At 48.1% G+C, this 18479-nt stretch overlaps 1 protein-coding gene across 6 annotated transcripts in view; it reads left to right on the top strand.

Annotated features, from left to right (window-relative positions):
* PPP6R3 (protein phosphatase 6 regulatory subunit 3) overlaps positions 1-18479 on the top strand; it is a 1278047-nt gene that overhangs the window by 1071761 nt on the left and 187807 nt on the right. The window lies entirely within an intron of this gene.

Genomic DNA, 18479 nt, shown 5'->3' with positions numbered 1-18479 from the left:
TTCTCTGGTTATATGGGGTGTGCATTCAAAGACTGAGTTCAAATGTTCGAGGCGGTTTTATGAGGGTGCCTGTTTACGCCCCCTGACACTGCCGTGCAGACACGATCATGACCACATCTATGCTTACATCGATTTTCTTACGCACTACCAATGCATAGAAAAAATTCATACAGTTCCAATATATCTGATACAGACTTCTAGCTGCAGCTTCCTTACCTTAGAATTCCCTGACATCAGCTTCGAATCCGGAATTTGTTCTGCTGAGCAGTACCCTGCGCGTGCCGTCAGGCGGTGTCGTTCAGATCCACGTGCGTCGACCAGCTCCGCGTGCGTTTTCAGCATCGTTGGAGCTGTCTATGATGTCACGGTTGTCTATATAGACGCCGTCTCGGCGTGCGTACGTCAGTTCTTTGCCTTCCATGCCGGTTAAGTGCAGTTCCGGAAAGAGCTACCCTTCAACGGTTTGTCAAGGCTTTTTTGACTGTTTGAAGTCATGTCTTCGAGAAAGACAGGGTGCACGCTGTGTGGTCTGTCATCGCACCATGTCGGTGACGGACCTTGTAGGAGGCTGGCCTGCCTTGTAGTGGGTACCAGTGGTACTTACACCTTGTGCCAAGTCCAGTTATCCCTTATTAGTGTAGAAGAGGTGTTTCTAGCAGCTTAGACTGATAGAAGGTAGCTACGGCAAAGCAGCTTAGGCTGAACTAGGAGACATGTAAAGCTCCTACTATAACACTGGTGTCATATGCACAATATCACAAGAAAACACAATACACAGAAGTACTAAAAATAAAGGTACTTTATTTTTATGACAATATGCCAAACGTATCTCAGTGAGTGCCCTCAGTTAGAGGATAAGTTATATACACAAGATATATGTACACAAACCAAAATTATGCAGATAAAAGCAAAAGGAAGTAATGCAAGCAATGTAAAATTACAGTAGATTGCAATAGGAGTACATAGGTATAGGGGCAACACAAACCATATACCAAAATTGGAATGCGAACCACGAATGGACCCCAAACCTATGTGAGCTTGCAGAGGGTCGCTGGGACTGTAAGAAAACAGTGAGGGTTAGAAAAATAGCCCACCCCAAGACCCTGAAACGTAAGTGTAAAGTGCACCTACTACCCCCAGAGAGCACAGAAGTCGTGATAGGGGGATTCTGCCGGAAGAACAAACACCAGCAATGCAACAACAGTGGATTTCCGGACCTGAGTGCCTGTAAGACAAGGGGACCAAGTCCAATAGTCGCAAAAGTGTCGAGAGTGGGCAGGAGCCCAGGAAATGCCAGCTGAGGGTGCAAGGAAGCTTCCACCTGTTGGAAGAAGCTTGGATTTCTGCAAGAAAGAGGACTACGAACTTCCCCTTTGTAGGATGGATGTCCCACATCGTGAAGACGCTTACAGAGGTGTTCCGACGCAGAAAGACCGCAAACAAGCCTTGCTATCTGCAAGGGTCGCTGTAGAGGTTTTTGGGTGCTGCTGTGGCCCAGGAGGGACCAGGATGTCGCCACTTGGAAGAGGAGACAGAGGGGGCGTCCAGCAATGTAGGGAGCCCTCACAGAAGCAGGCAGCACCCGTAGAAGTACCTGAACAGGCACTTACAAGAAAAGTGAACCGGAGTCCACGCGAAGTCACAAAAGGGAGTCCCACGACGCCGGAGGAGAACTCAGAAGGTTGTGCACTGCAGGTTAGAGTGTCTGGGACCCAGGCTTGGCTGTGCACTAAGGAAATCCTGGAAGAGTGCACAGGAGCCGGAGCAGCTGCAAATCACGCGGTTCCCAGCAATGCAGTCTAGGGTGGGGAGGCAAGGACTTATCTCCACCAAACTTGGACTGAAGAGTCACTGGACTGTGGGAGTCACTTGGACAGAGTTGCTGAGTTCCAGGGACCATGCTAGTCGTGCTGAGAGGGGACCCAGAGGACCGGTGTTGCAGTCTTTTGTTGCCTGCGGTTGCAGGGGGAAGATTCCGTTGACCTACGGGAGATTTCTTAAGAGCTCCTGGTGCAGAGAGGAAGCAGGCTACCCCCAGAGCATGCACCACCTGGAAACAGTCGAGAAAGCCGGCAGGATGAAGCAATACAAGGTTGCTAGTAGTCGTCTTGCTACTTTGCGGTTTTGCAGGCGTCCTGAGCAGTCAGCGGTCGATCCTTTGGCAGAAGGTGAAGAGGGAGATGCAGAGGAACTCTGGTGAGCTTTTGCATTCCTTATCTGGTGAGATCCCCAAAGCAGAGACCCTAAATAGCCAGAAAAGGAGGTTTGGCTACCTAGGAAGGAGGATTGGCTACCAAGAGAGGTAAGAGCCTATCAGAAGGAGCCTCTGACATCACCTGCTGGCATTGGCCACTCAGAGCAGTCCAGTGTGCCACAAACACCTGTTTCCAAGATGGCAGAGGTCTGGGACACACTGGAGGAGCTCTGGGCACCTCCCCTGGGAGGTGCAGGTCAGGGGAGTGGCCACTCCTCTTTCCTTTGTCCAGTTTCGCGCCAGAGCAGGGCTGGGGGGGATCACTGAACCGGTGTAGACTGGCTTATGCAGAGATGGGCACCATTTGTGCCCATCAAAGCATTTCCAGAGGCTGGGGGGAGGCTACTCCTTCCCAGCCCTCACACCTATTTCCAAAGGGAGAGGGTGTAACACCCTCTCTCAGAGGAAGTCCTTTGTTCTGCCTTCCTGGGCCAGGGCTGCCTGGACCCCAGGAGGGCATAAACTTGTCTGAGGGCTTGGCAGCAGCTGCAGTGGAGACCCCGGAAAGGCAGTTTGGCAGTACCCGGGTTCTGTGCTAGAGACCCGGGGGATCATGGAATTGTCACCCCAATGCCAGAATGGCATTGGGGTGACAATTCCTTGATCTTAGACATGTTACATGGCCATGTTCGAAGTTACCATGTGACGCTGTACATAGGTAGTGACCTATGTACAGTGTACGTGTGTAATGGTGTCCCTGCACTCACAAAGTCTGGGGAATTTGCCCTGAACAATGTGGGGGCACCTTGGCTAGTGACAGGCTGCCCACACACTAAGTAACTTTGCACCCAACCTTCACCAGGTGAAGGTTAGACATATAGGTGACTTATAAGTTACTTTAGTGCAGTGGTAAATGGCTGTGAAATAACGTGGACGTTATTTCACTCAGGCTGCACTGGCAGGCCTGTGTAAGAATTGTCAGAGCTCCCTATGGGTGGCAAAGGAAATGCTGCAGCCCATAGGGATCTCCTGGAACCCCAATACCCTGGGTACCTCAGTACCATATACTAGGGAATTATAAGGGTGTTCCAGTATGCCAATGTGAATTGGTGAAATTGGTCACTAGCCTGTTAGTGACAATTTGGAAAGCAGAGAGAGCATAACCACTGAGGTTCTGGTTAGCAGAGCCTCAGTGAGACAGTGTAGGAAAGTACCATCTTGCCTGGCATGTTACCCCCATATTTCACTGTATATATGTTGTTTTAGTGTATGTGTCACTGGGACACTGCCAGCCAGGGCCCCAGTGCTCATAATTGTGCCCTGTATGTGTTCCCTGTGTGATGACTGTCTCACTGAGGCTCTGCTAACCAGAACCTCAGTGGTTATGCTCTCTCATTTCTTTCTAAATTGTCACTAACAGGCTAGTGACCATTTTTACCGATTTACATTGGCTTACTGGAACACCCTTATAATTCCCTAGTATATGGTACTGAGGTACCCAGGGTATTGGGGTTCCAGGAGATCCCTATGGGCTGCAGCATTTCTTTTGCCACCCATAGGGAGCTCTGACACTTCTTACACAGGCCTGCCACTGCAGCCTGAGTGAAATAACGTCCACGTTATTTCACAGCCATTTACCACTGCACTTAAGTAACTTATAAGTCACCTATATGTCTAACCTTTACCTGGTAAAGGTTGGGTGCTAAGTTAGTGTGTGGGCACCCTGGCACTAGCCAAGGTGCCCCCACATCGTTCAGGGCAAATTCCCCAGACTTTGTGAGTGCAGGGACACCATTACACGCGTGCACTGGACATAGGTCACTACCTATGTACAGCGTCACAATGGTAACTCCGAATATGGCCATGTTACATGTCTAAGATCATGGAATTGGCATCCCAATGCCATTCTGGCATTGGGGAGACAATTCCATGATCCCCCGAGTCTCTAGCACAGACCCGGGTACTGCCAAACTACCTTTCCCGGGGTTTCACTGCAGCTGCTGCCAACCCCTCAGACAGGTTTCTGCCCTCCTGGGGTCCAGCCAGGCCTGGCCCAGGAAGGCAGAACAAAGGACTTCCTCAGAGAGAGGGTGTTACACCCTCACCCTTTGGAAAAAGGTGTCGGGGCTGGGGAGGAGTAGCCTCCCCCAGCCTCTGGAAATGCTTTGATGGGCACAGATGGTGCCCATCTCTGCATAAGCCAGTCTGCACCGGTTCAGGGATCCCCCAGCCCTGCTCTGGTGCGAAACTGGACAAAGGAAAGGGGAGTGACCACTCCCCTGACCTGCACCTCCCCTGGGAGGTGCCCAGAGCTCCTCCAGTGGTGTGCTCCAGACCTCTCCCATCTTGGAAACAGAGGTTCTGCTGGCACACTGGACCGCTCTGAGTGGCCAATGCCAGCAGGTGACGTCAGAGACTCCTTCTGATAGGCTCCTCCAGGTTTTGCTAGTCTATCCTTCTTCCTAGGTAGCCAAACCTCTTTTTCTGGCTATTTAGGGTCTCTGCTTTGGGGAATTCTTTAGATAACGAATGCAAGAGCTCATCAGAGTTCCTCTGCATATCTCTCTCTCTTCACCTTCTGCCAAGGAATCGACCACTGACTGCTCAGGACGCCTGCAAAACCGCAATAAAGTAGCAAAGTCTACTACTGCAACCTTGTATCGCTGATCCTGCCGCCTTCTTGACTGTTTTCCTGGTGGTGCATGCTGTGGTGGTAGTCTGCCTCCTCCATGCACTAGAAGCTCCGAAGAAATCTCCTGTGGGACGACGGAATCCTCCCCCTGCAACCGCAGGCACCAAAAGAACTGCATCACCGGTCCTCTGGGTCCCCTCTCAGCACGACGAGCGTGGTCCCTGGAACTCAGCAACTCTGTCCAAGTGACTCCCACAGTCCAGTGACTCTTCAGTCCAAGTTTGGTGGAGGTAAGTCCTTGCCTCCCCACGCTAGACTGCATTGCTGGGTACTGCGTGATTTGCAGCTGCTCCGGCTCCTGTGCACTCTTCCAGGATTTCCTTTGTGCACAGCCAAGCCTGGGTCCCCGACACTCTAACCTGCAGTGCACAACCTCCTGAGTTGTCCTTCGGCGTTGTGGGATCTCCTTTTGTGACTTTGGGTGAGCTCCGGTTCACTCCTCTTCGTAGTGCCTGTTCCAGCACTTCTGCGGGTGCTGCCTGCTCCTGTGAGGGCTCCCTGTCTTGCTGGGCGCCCCCTCTGTCTCCTCACGCAATTGGCGACATCCTGGTCCCTCCTGGGCCTCAGCAGCATCCAAAAACCCTAACCGCGACCCTTGCAGCTAGCAAGGCTTGTTTGCGGTCTTTCTGCGTGGGAACACCTCTGCAAGCTTCTTCACGACGTGGGACATCCATCCTCCAAAGGGGAAGTTCCTAGTCCTCTTCGTTCTTGCAGAATCCACAGCTTCTACCATCCGGTGGCAGCTTCTTTGCACCCTCAGCTCGCATTTCCTGGGCATCTGCCCAATCTCGACTGTCGCGACTCTTGGACTTGGTCCCCTTGTTCCACAGGTACTCTCGCCCGGAAATCCACTTTGGTTGCATTGCTGGTGTTGGTCTTCATTGCAGAATTCCCCTATCGCGACTTCTGTGCTCTCTGGGTAATATAGGTGCACTTTACACCTACTTTTCAGGGTCTTGAGGTGGGCTATTTCTCTAACCCTCACTGTTTTCTTACAGTCCCAGCGACCCTCTACAAGCTCACATAGGTTTGGGGTCCATACGTTATTCGCATTCCACTTTTGGAGTATATGGTTTGTGTTGCCCCTATACCTATGTGCTCCTATTGCAATCTATTGTAACTATACACTGCTTGCATTACTTCCTTTTGCTATTACTGCATATTTTTGGTATTGTGTACATATATCTTGTGTATATTTGCCATCCTCATACTGAGGGTACTCACTGAGATACTTTTGGCATATTGTCATAAAATAAAGTACCTTTATTTTTAGTATAGCTGTGTATTGTGTCTTCTTATGATATTGTGCATATGACACCAGTGGTATAGTAGGAGCTTTGCATGTCTCCTAGTTCAGCTTAAGCTGCTCTGCTATAGCTACCTTCTACCAGCCTAAGCTGCTAGAAACACCTATTCTACACTAATAATGGATAACTGGACCTGGTACAAAGTGTAAGTACCCCTTGCTACCCACTATATGCCAGGCCAGCCTCCTACAGACAGTTAGGCATCACACAGGGAACACATACAGGGCACATACTTATGAGCACTGGGGCCCTGCCTGGCAGGGTTCCAGTGACACAAAGACTAAAACAACATATATACAGTGAAATATGGGGGTAACGTGCCAGGCAAGATGGTACTTTACTACATCTGTGCACACTATTTCTTACTTTGAAATATTATATACAGAGCCAACTTCCTACACATCTGGTTTTGCTCCGCGAGGAAGTTACAGCTCTCTTGGCCAAGGGAGCCATAGAAAGAGTCCCGATATCAGAAGTAGGCAGTGGTTGTTATTCCAGCTACTTTCTGATTCCCAAAAAGAACAAAGGCCTTCGCCCTATCTTGGATTTAAGGGATGTCAATCTCTACCTCAAGAAGGAGAAATTCAAGATGCTCACTTTTGCTCAGGTTTTGTCTGCCTGAGACCAAGGAGACTGGATGGTAGCGTTAGATTTGCAGGATGCGTATTTCCACATTTCTATCCTGCCAGCCCACAGGCGTTACCTGCTGTGCAAGGTGGGCCGCGAGCACTTTCAGTTTACCGTGCTTCCTTTCGGTCTCACTGGTGCCCCTCGGGTGTTCACAAAGGTGATGGCGGTGGTGGCAGCTCATCTGCGCAGGTCAGGGATTTCAGTCTTTCCCTACCTAGACGATTGGCTGCTGAAGGCTCCTACGCCCCAGGCTCTTGTCACCCACCTCTAGACGACGGCAGACCTCCTGCATTCGCTGGGGTTCACTACAAACTTGCCGAAGTCACACCTGACTCCTTCTCAGAAGCTCACTTTCATCGGGGCTGTTCTGGACACAGTGCAGTATCGGGCCTACCCTCCCGAACAGCGGGTCCAGGATATTCAGGTTATGATACCGATGTTTTGGCCTCTATCCTGGATTTCGGTGAGGCAGACTCTGAGGCTGTTGGGACTCATGGCTTCCTGCATCCTGTTGGTCAAGCATACCAAATGGCGCATGAGGGCTGTGCAGTGGGACCTGAAGTTCTAATGGGCACAGCATCAGGAAAATCTTACCGACGTGGTTCAGATCTCGGAGGGGACTGCAAAAGATCTGCAGTGGTGGTTAGTGAACTGCGATTGGGTCAAAGGCAGACTCCTCTCCCTTCCCCAACCACATCTAACAGATGCGTCACTTCTGGGATGGGGCGGCCATCTGGGAGAGGTTGAGATCAGAGGTCAGTGGTCTCTGGCACAATCTGGGCTCCACGTCAACTTGCTGGAGCTTCGGGCGATCCGACTAGTGTTAAAAGGATTTCTTCCTGTTGTGAAAGGGAAGGTGGTGCAGGTGTTCACAGACAACACTACTGCAATGTGGTACTGCAACAAGCAGGGCGATGTGGGGTCGTGGACCCTTTGTCAAGAGGCTTTACGTCTCTGGACATGTCTGGAACAGCAGTGCATGACCCTGGTGGTTCAACACCTGGCAGGATCTCTGAACGCCAGGGCGGATGAGCTCAGCCAAAAATGCTTAGAGGATCACGAATGGTGTCTACTTCCGGGGGTGGCGTAAGAACTCTCAGCAGTGGGGAGAGCCTTGGTTAGATCTCTTCTCCTCCGTAGAGAACGTACAATGCCAGCAGTTTTGCACGTTGGAGTTTCCAAGGGGGCGATCGCTAGGCAACGCATTTCGGCGCTAGTGGAGTTCAGGCCTCCTATACGCCTTTCCGCCTATACCACTTCTGCCCAGAGTTCTCAAGAAAATCAAGAACGACCGGGTCCAAGTAATCCTAGTGGCTCTGGATTAGGCACGGAGAGTTTGGTATCCAGAGCTTCTCAAAATGAGCATCTGTCCTCCAATCAGGCTGCCTCATCAGGAGGATCTTCTGTCGCAGCAGGGAAAGGTTCTTCACCTGAACCTGTCAACTCTGCGCCTTCATGCTTGGAGATTGAGCGACGACAGTTGATGGTTTATGACCTCCCTCTCAAGGTCTGCGATGTCATTCTGGCAGCCAGGTGTCCCTCTACTAAGTCGATCTACGCCTGCCGTTGGAAACGTTTTGTTTTATATTGTACAGAGAGGTCTATTGATCCTCTTTCTCCTTCTCTGTCTAATATCCTTTTGTTTATATTATCTCTTGCCCAACAGGGCTCTCAAGGGCTATCTTGCAGCCTTATCGGCCTTTCTTCAGTTCCCCGATCAACCATCTTTGTTTAAATCACCTATAGTACAGAGATTTTTTAAAGGGCTTGTGCGTTTGTTCCCACCTGTGCCTTTTGTTATGCCCCAGTGGGACCTTAATCTGGTTCTTACCTTCCTTATGTGTGCTCCCTTCGAGCCCTTACATAATTGTCCTCTTCGTCACTATTAAGACAGCCTTTTTGGTGGCAATTACATCTGCCAGAAGAGTGAGTGAGCTACAGGCTTTGTCATCAAAACCGCCGTATCTCACAATCTGTCCTGAAAAAGTGGTTCTCAGAACTCGTGCCTCTTTCCTCCCCAAGGTGGTGACCCCTTTTCTTCTGGGTCAAAATATCACCCTGCCCACCTTCTTTGCACCTCAGCATCCCTCTATGGAAGAGGAGCGTCTCCATCGGCTGGACCCAAAAAGAGTGTTATCGTTCTAACTTGACCGCAGTAAAGAGTTCTGGCTGGACGACCAACTCTTTGTGGGGTACGTTGGTGCAAAGAAGGGTCGGGCAGTACAGAAAAAATCAATTTCGCGCTGGGTCGTTCTCTGTATAAGGATCTGTTACGTTTTGGCAAAGAAGCAGCCTCCTGAGGGCTTGAGAGCTCACTCTACTAAGGGGAAAGCTGCTACCACTGCGTTAGCACGTGGTGTACCTGTGGTGGACATGTGTCAGGCGGCAATGTGGGCTTCCTTGCACACGTTTGCAAAACACTACTGCCTGGATAGCCAGGTGCAAAGAGAGGGGCATTTTGCCCGTTCTGTCTTGCAGGACTTCCTGGTATAAAAATCTCCTTCAGACCCACTGCCATGGGTTATAATATAGCTTGGGTATCTATTCTAAGGTAAGGAAGCTGCAGATAGAAGTGTCTATCAGATTAACAAGTTACTTACCTTCGGTAACAAGGTATCTGGTAGAGACTCTATCTAGCTGCAGATTCCTTGCACCCACCCAAGCCTCCCCGATCTGCGGATATTTTTATTTAAAAAAAAAAAAATGGTATATGTGTTCGATGGCATGTGTAGCTGCAGATACACATGCTGTGCATTATCCTGCCATCTAGTGTTGGGCTCGGAGTGTTACAAGTTGTTTTTCTTTGAAGAAGTCTTTTCGAGTCACGAGACCGAAGGACTCCTCCCTTTCGGCTCCATTTCGCATGGCCGTCAACTCCTCCATCTTAGATTGTTTTCTTTCCGCCATTGGGTTCAAACGTGTTCCTCTTCGCTCCGTATTTCGATTCGGGAAAGTTACCTAGTTGTCGGAAAATTCGACGGTATTGTTCACGCTCGGTCCCGGTTTAGTGTCAGCACATCGACACCGAAACAAAGAAGCGCTCTGGCGGCCCTTCGAGGCTTCCACTCTTCAGCGTGGGCTGTTCGGCCCGACCGCGTCCATCTTCAAACCTCATGGACCAGACCCCCTTCCATTTCTGCCCGAATTGCCACGCAAAGTATCCTTATACAGACCAACACTTGGTCTGTAATCTGTGTCTCTCTCCGGAACACAGGGAGGATCATTGCAAGGCCTGCCGGGCTTTTCGATCGAAGAAGACCCTACGCGATCGAAGAGCTAGAAGACTCCAGATGGCGTCGACACCGGCCGAGCAGATCGACGCCGAGGAAGAAGAGAGGTTCTCCATTCGAGATTCGGACTCGGACGAGTCCGAAAGAGAGCTGCCGAAGACGCAGCAACAAACTGTGAGTAAACCAGCCCCGTCAAAGACTCACTTGAAAATAATAAAGGCCAAGGGGATGCCACCGCCATCAGGCCATGGCTTAACCCAAAAAAACACGGTGACCATACATCGGCACCGAAAAAGGCCTCCCAGCAGTCGAAGACATCCGACTCCGATTGAGATTACAGCTCCAAACCATCTCGACACCGAGAGTTCGACACCCCTAAAGTCAAGAAGCTTTCTTCGCAGCCGAAAAAGACTGTACAAAAAACTTTGGTGCCGAAACATGCAGCCTCTGAGCCAAAAACAGGCTCTTATACAGAAGAGCAAGGCCTTTCAAGTCAATTGCAAGGGCACAGATTTGAACAAGAACTGGGCATGGCAGAGCCAGACCATACCCAGAGGAGGCTGCACATACAGAAGGAAAGGGGGAAAATCCAAACTCTTCCTCCAATAAAGATCAAGCGAAAGCTAGCATTCCAAGAGGAAACGCAGCCAAGGGCAAAGGTGGCAAAAGACAAAACACCACCAAGGTTCTCGCCACAGCAGTCACCATTGCATTTGCCACACCTGTCTCCGGTAGCAACACCCCCGATGCAGTCGCCAACGCACACAGGGATGACACAAGATGACCCAGATGCATGGGACTTGTATGATGCACCGTGTCAGACAATAGTCCCGATTGCTACCCAGCAAGGCCGTCACCACCTGAGGACAGCACTGCATATATGCAGGTGGTTTCAAGGGCAGATACATTCCATAATGTAGCGATGCATGCAGAGCCCATAGAAGACGATTTTTTGTTTATCACAGCTCATACCAAAGTTTGCCAATGCTACCAGACATGTTAAAACACGCCAAACAAGTATTTCAGGACCCAGTAAAAGGCAGAGCCATCACGCCTAGGGTGGAGAAGAAATATAAACCTCCTCCAACGGACCTTGTGTTCATAACACAGCAACTAACTCCAGATTCAGTGGTAGTGGGAGCAGCCCGAAAGAGGGCAACTCACAATCCTCCGGAGACGCACCACCGCCAGACAAGGAAAGTCGGAAATTCGACGCAGCAGGCAAAAGGGTAGCAGCACAGGCAGCCAACCAATGGCGAATTGCCAATTCTCAGACTCTATTGGCTCGCTACGACAGGGCACATTGGGACGAGATGCAACATTTCATCCAGCACTTGCCCAAGGAGTACCAAAAACGTGCCCAACAGGTTGTTGTGGAAGGACAAACTATCTCAAACAACCAAATAAGATCTGCAATGGACTCGGCAGACACAGCAGCAAGGACAGTGAACACTGCGGTAACCATTCGTAGGCACACATGGTTACGGAGCTCGGGTTTCAAACCAGAAATCCAGCAAGCTGTGCTAAATATGCCGTTCAACCAAGAACAATTGTTTGGGCCGGAGGTGGATACGGCAATAGCAAAACTAAAAAAAGGGCACAAACACGGCCAAAGCCATGGGCGCGCTCTACTCCCCACAAAGCAGAGGCACTTTTAGAAAGCCGCACTTTAGAGGGGGGTTTCCTTCCCAAACCACAGAGCATTCCACCTCACAAGTCAGACCCACATATCAGGGCCAGTATCAAAGAGGAGGTTTTCGAGGCACATACAGGGGTGGACAATTACCAAAGGCAAGAGGGAAATTCCAGAGCCCAAAAACCCCTCAAACCAAACAGTGACTTCAATGTCACAAACCCCCACCACTCAACACCAGTGGGGGGAGGCTTACCGCACACTACCACAACTGGGAAAACATAACTACGGACGCATGGGTCCTAGCCATTATCCAACATGGTTATTGCATAGAATTCATACAATTTCCACCAGATGTGCCACCAAGAGCACACAACATGTCCAAACACCTAGACCTGTTACAACTAGAAGTCCAAGCATTGTTACAAAAACAAGCAATAGAACTAGTACCCAACCATCAAAAAGGAAAAGGGGTCTATTCCCTGTATTTCCTGATTCCAAAGAAAGACAAAACGCTGAGACCCATATTAGACCGCAGAACACTGAATCTTTACATCAGATCACTTTCACATGGTAACACTTCAAGACTTAATTCCTTTGCTCAAAAAACAAGACTACATGTCAACATTAGATCTCAAGGATGCATATTTTCACATACCCATCCATCCTTCCCACAGGAAATACTTAAGGTTTGTAATCCAAGGCGTACATTACCAATTCAAGGTGTTACCATTCGGGATAACAGCCCCAAGGGTATTCACAAAATGCCTTGCAGTATTAGCCGCTCACATCAGGAGGCAACACATGCACGTATTCCCTTACTTGGACGATTGGTTAATAAAAACCAGCACTCAGCAAAAGTGTCTTCTTCACACGCAATTCGTGATAGAAACTTTACACAAACTAGGGTTCTCTATAAATTACCAAAAATCACATCTACAACCATCCCAAATACAACAATACTTGGGAGCCACACTCAATACACAGAAGGCTATTGCCTCCCCAAGTCCACAAAGGGTACAGGCGTTCCGCAATACAATATTAAACATACAGCCAAACCAACACTACCAAGTGTGGTTTGTAATGAAACTGCTAGGCATGATGTCCTCATGCATAGCCATCGTCCCAAATGCAAGACTGCACATGGGGCCCTTACAACAGTGCCTAACAATACAATGGACACAAGCACAGGGTCAACTCCAAGATCTAGTGTTGGTAGACCGCCAAACACACCTCTCGCTTCAGTGGTGGAACCCTATACATTTAAACCAAGGGCGGCCATTCCAAGACCCAGTGCCTCAATACGTGATCACAACAGATGCTTCCATGATGGGGTGGGGAGCACACCTTAACCAGCACAGTATACAGGGACAATGGAACATTCAACAAAAACAACTGCACATAAATCATTTAGAACTGTTGGCAGTGTTTCTAGCATTGAAACCATTTCAACCACTGATAGCCCACAAACACATTCTTGTCAAAACAGACAACATGACAACAATGTATTACCTCAACAAACAGGGAGGGACACACTCCTCACAACTGTGTCTCTTAGCACAAATAACTTGGCATTGGGCAATTCACAATCACATTTGCCTAATAGCACAATACATCCCAGGTATTCAAAACCAGTTGGCCGACAATCTCAGTTGAGCTCTCCAACAAACACACAAATGGAAAATTCATCCCCAAATCCTACAAACTTACTTTCGACGCTGGGGAACACCACAAATAGACCTATTCGCAACAAAAGAAAACGCAGAATGCCAAAACTTTGCGTCCAGGTATCCACACCCTCTGTCCAAGGGCAATGCACTATGGATGAGTTGGTCAGGGATATTTGCTTACGCTTTTCCCCCTCTCCCACTCCTTCCTTATCTGGTAAACAAATTGAGTCAAAGCAGACTCAAACTAATACTCATAGCACCAACCTGGGCTCGCCAACCGTGGTACACAACACTGCTGGACCTGTCAGTAGTACCTCATATCAAACTACCAAACAGATCAGACACCCGAATCCAGCATCGCTCAATCTAGCAATCTGGGTCCTGAAGTCTTAGAATTTGGACATTTAGACCTTACACAAGAATGTATGGAGGTCATTAAACAAGCTAGAAAACCTACTACAAGACATTGCTATGCAAACAAATGGAAAAGATTTGTTTATTACTGCCATAATAATCAAATTCAACCACTGCATGCGTCTACAAAAAACATTGTAAGCTACTTATTACACTTACAAAAATCTAAACTAGCTTTCTCTTCTATTAAGATACATCTCACAGCAATATCTGCCTATCTGCAGATTACACATTCAGCATCACTTTATAGAATCCCCGTCATCAGAGCATTTATGGAGGGATTAAGAAGAATCATACCCCCGAGAACACCACCAGTCCATTCGTGGAATCTCAATATTGTGTTAACACGGCTCATGGGACCACCATTTGAACCCATGCACTCTTGTGAGATGCAGTATTTAACTTGGAAAGTAGCCTTTCTAATAGCTATCATATGTCTTAAGAGTAAGTGAAATACAAGCATTCACTATACAAGAACCCTTTATACAAATACATAAACAAAAAGTGGTTCTCCGTACAAATCCTAAATTCTTACTAAAAGTTATATCACCATTCCACCTAAACCAAACAGTGGAACTCCCAGTCTTTTTTCCACAACCAGACTCAGTAGCCGAAAGAGCCTTACATAAGTTAGACATTAAAAGAGCACTAATGTATTACATTGATAGAACAAAGCAGTTTCGCAAAACAAAACAATTGTTTGTAGCCTTCCAAAAAACCTCATGCAGGAAATCCAATATCCAAACAAGGCATTGCCAGATGGATAGTGAAATGTATTCAAACCTGCTATATCAAAGCAAAAAGAAATCTACCTATTACACCAAAGGCACACTCCACTAGGAAATAAGGCACCACAATGGCTTTTCTAGGGAACATACCCATGACAGAAATCTGTAAGGCAACCACATGGTCCACGCCTCATACATTCACAAAACATTACTGTGTAGATGTGTTAACAACACAACAAGCCACAGTAGGACAAGCTGTACTACGAACATTATTCAAAACAACTTCAACTCCTACAGGCTAAGCCACTGCTTTTTGGTGAGATTACTGCTTACTAGTCTATGCACAGCATGTGTATCTGCAGCTACACATGCCATTGAACGGAAAATGTCACTTACCCAGTGTACATCTGTTCGTGGCATGAGACGACGCAGATTCACATGAGCCCTCCCGCCTCCCTGGGAGCCTGTAGCCGTTTAAGTTGATGAAACTTGTACATTTGTAAATTTGTAAATATATACTATTTTTATACACATCATGTACATACATACTCACTCCATTGCATGGGCACTTTTACTATATACACAACTCCTACCTCACCCTCTGCGGTGGAAAACAATCTAAGATGGAGTCGACGCCCATGCGCAATGGAGCCGAAAGGGAGGAGTCCCTTGATCTTGTGACTCGAAAAGACTTCTTCAAAGAAAAACAACTTGTAACACTCCGAGCCCAACACTAGATGGCAGGATAATGCACAGCATGTGAATCTGCAGCGTCTCTTGCCACAAACAGATGTACACTGGGTAAGTGACATTTTCCATATATATATATATATATATATATATATATATATATATATATATATATATATATGTTCGATGGCATGTGTAGCTGCAGATACACATGCTGTGCACATCCCGCCATCTGGTGTTGGGCTCGGAGTGTTACAAGTTGTTTTTCTATGAAGAAGTCTTTTCGAGTCACGAGACCGAGGGACTCCTCCCATTTCGACTCCATTGCGCATGGGCGTCGACTCCATCTTAGATTGTTTTTTTTCCGCCATCGGGTTCGGACGTGTTCCTTTTCGCTCCGTGTTTCGGGTCGGAAAGTTAGTTAGAATCTCGGAAAAATCGTCGGTATTGTTTGCGTTCGGTATAGGGTTAGTTACAACAGATCGACACCGAATTAAGAAGAGCTCCGGTGGCCCTTCGGGTTTTTTTCGATCCCCGTCGGGGCCTGGTCGGCCCGGCCACGTGTCTCTTTAAGGCTGATGGAACGGACCCCATTCCGCTTCTGTCCAAAATGCCATAACAAGTATCCATATACAGATCAACACCTGGTCTGTAACTTGTGTTTGTCACCAGAACACAAGGAGGATACTTGTGAGGCCTGTCGAGCGTTTCGATCCAGGAAGACACTCAGGGACCGAAGAGCAAGAAGACTGCAAATGGCATCGGCGCCGACAGGACAAGGGCGTTTCGAGGAGGAGGAAGAAACATTCTCCATCCAGGATTCGGACTCGGAGGAGATCGATCCCGAAGAAACGCCGAAAACCGTAAGACGTCGAAACAAAGAACTCACGAAAAGACTGCCAAAGCCAAGGGGACGCCACCACCAACAGGCCATGGCTTAACCCGAAAAATAGGTGACCGTCCATCGGCACCGAAAAAGGGCGAACTGGTGTCGAAGTCATCCGACTCCGGTTGAGATACAGGCACGCAGCAATCTCTGGCCCGAGAGAGTGGCTCCGAAAAGATTTGGCATCGAGACAGCGGCACCGAAATGGGTCGGCACCGAGAGGGCACTATGCCGAAAGCAAAAAAGATTTGTCGGAGCCGAAAAGGTTTCGGTACCGAAACATCCGGCCTCCGAACCGAAAATTAGTTCCTATTCAGAGGAACAAGGACTGTCCTCACAAATGAAGACTCACAGATTTGAACAAGAATTAGAGACAATAGAGCCAGATCACACGCAAAGGCGGCTCTTTATTCAGAAAGATACAGGGAAGATCAGCACTCTTCCTCCAATCCGAATGAAACAAAAACTTGCCTTCCAAGACAAGGACAAGGACAAACAGCCACAAGCAAAAGTGGCAAAACAAGTAACACCACCACCATCCCCACATCACTCTCCACAACTATCACCGGTAGCCACTCCACCAATGATGCAATCCCCAACACATACGGGGATGAGTCAAGATGACCCTGACGCATGGGACCTTTACGACGCACCAGTGTCAGATAATAGTCCTCAATGTTATCCAGCGAGATCCTCGCCACCAGAGGATAGTACAGGCTACGTTCAAGTGGTATCAAGGGCAGCAGCATTTCACAATGTCAGCCTTCACTCAGAACCCATTGAAGACGACTTCCTTTTTAATACACTGTCGTCTACGCACAGTCAATATCAAAGTCTGCCGATGTTGCACGGAATGCTAAAACACTCCAAACAAGTGTTTGAGGAGCCTGTCAAAGGGAGAGCCATTACTCCAAGAGTAGATAAAAAATAAAAACCGCCACCAACAGACCCAGTGTACATCACACAACAGCTATCACCAGACTCTGTTGTAGTTGGAGCAGCGCGCAAAAGAGCCAACTCTCATACTTCAGGAGACGCGCCACCTCCAGATAAAGAGAGTAGAAAATTCGACGCAGCAGGCAAAAGGGTGGCGGCACAGGCAGCAAACCAGTGGCGTATTGCAAATTCGCAAGCTTTGCTAGCCAGATTTGATAGGGCCCATTGGGACGAGATGCAACACCTTATTGAACACTTACCAAAGGAGTTCCAAAAAAGAGCGCAGCAAGTGGTAGAAGAGGGACAAAATATCTCCAATAATCAAATTCGATCAGCAATGGATGCTGCAGACACAGCTGCTAGAACTGTCAACACAGCAGTAACAATAAGGAGGCATGCATGGCTGCGTACATCAGGATTTAAACCAGAGATACAGCAAGCTGTGCTGAATATGCCATTCAACGGACAGCAGTTGTTTGGGCCGGAGGTGGACACTGCAATAGAAAAACTTAAAAAAGACACTGACACGGCCAAAGTCATGGGCGCACTCTACTCCCCGCAGAGCAGAGGCACATTTCGAAAAACACAATTTCGAGGGGGGTTTCGAGGGCAAACCACAGAAGCCACAACCTCACAAACAAAGCCCACTTACCAGAGCCAGTATCAGCGGGGAGGTTTTCAGGGACAATATAGAGGAGGACAGTTTCAAAGAAACAGAGGAAAGTTCCAAAGTCCCAAAACTCCTCAAAACAAACAGTGACTTCAAGGTCACAAATCCCCAGCACAACACCTGTGTGGGGGGGGGGGGGACTAACCAAGTTTTACACACATTGGGAGGAAATAACAACACACTTGGGTCTTAGCAATTATCCAGCATGGTTATTGCATAGAATTTCTCAAATTCCCTCCAAACGTCCCACCGAAAACACACTATGTCAAAACAACATATAGATCTTCTAGGACTAGAAGTTCAGGCATTGCTACAGAAAGAAGCAATAGAATTAGTACCAAAAGAACAATTAAACACAGGAATTTACTCACTGTACTTCCTGATACCCAAAAAAGACAAGAGCCTGAAACCGATACTAGATCTCAGAACATTAAATACCTACATCAAATCAGACCACTTTCACATGGTTACTCTACAAGACGTAATCCCACTGCTCAAACAACAAGACTACATGACAACACTAGACCTAAAGGATGCATATTTCCATATACCAATACATCCTTCACACAGAAAGTACCTAAGGTTTGTATTCCAAGGGATACATTACCAATTCAATGTGTTGCCATTCGGAATAACAACTGCGCCAAGAGTTTTTACAAAATGCCTAGCAGTATTAGCTGCACATATCAGAAGGCAGCAAATACATGTGTTCCCATACCTAGACGATTGGTTAATCAAAACCAATACGCTAAAACGGTGTTCAAAACACACAAAATATGTCATAGAAATCCTACACAAA

This window comes from Pleurodeles waltl, chromosome 3_1 (genome assembly GCF_031143425.1).
Source record: "Pleurodeles waltl isolate 20211129_DDA chromosome 3_1, aPleWal1.hap1.20221129, whole genome shotgun sequence".
NCBI lineage: Eukaryota > Metazoa > Chordata > Amphibia > Caudata > Salamandridae > Pleurodeles > Pleurodeles waltl.
This window is presented reverse-complemented; position numbering and strand designations above follow the sequence as displayed.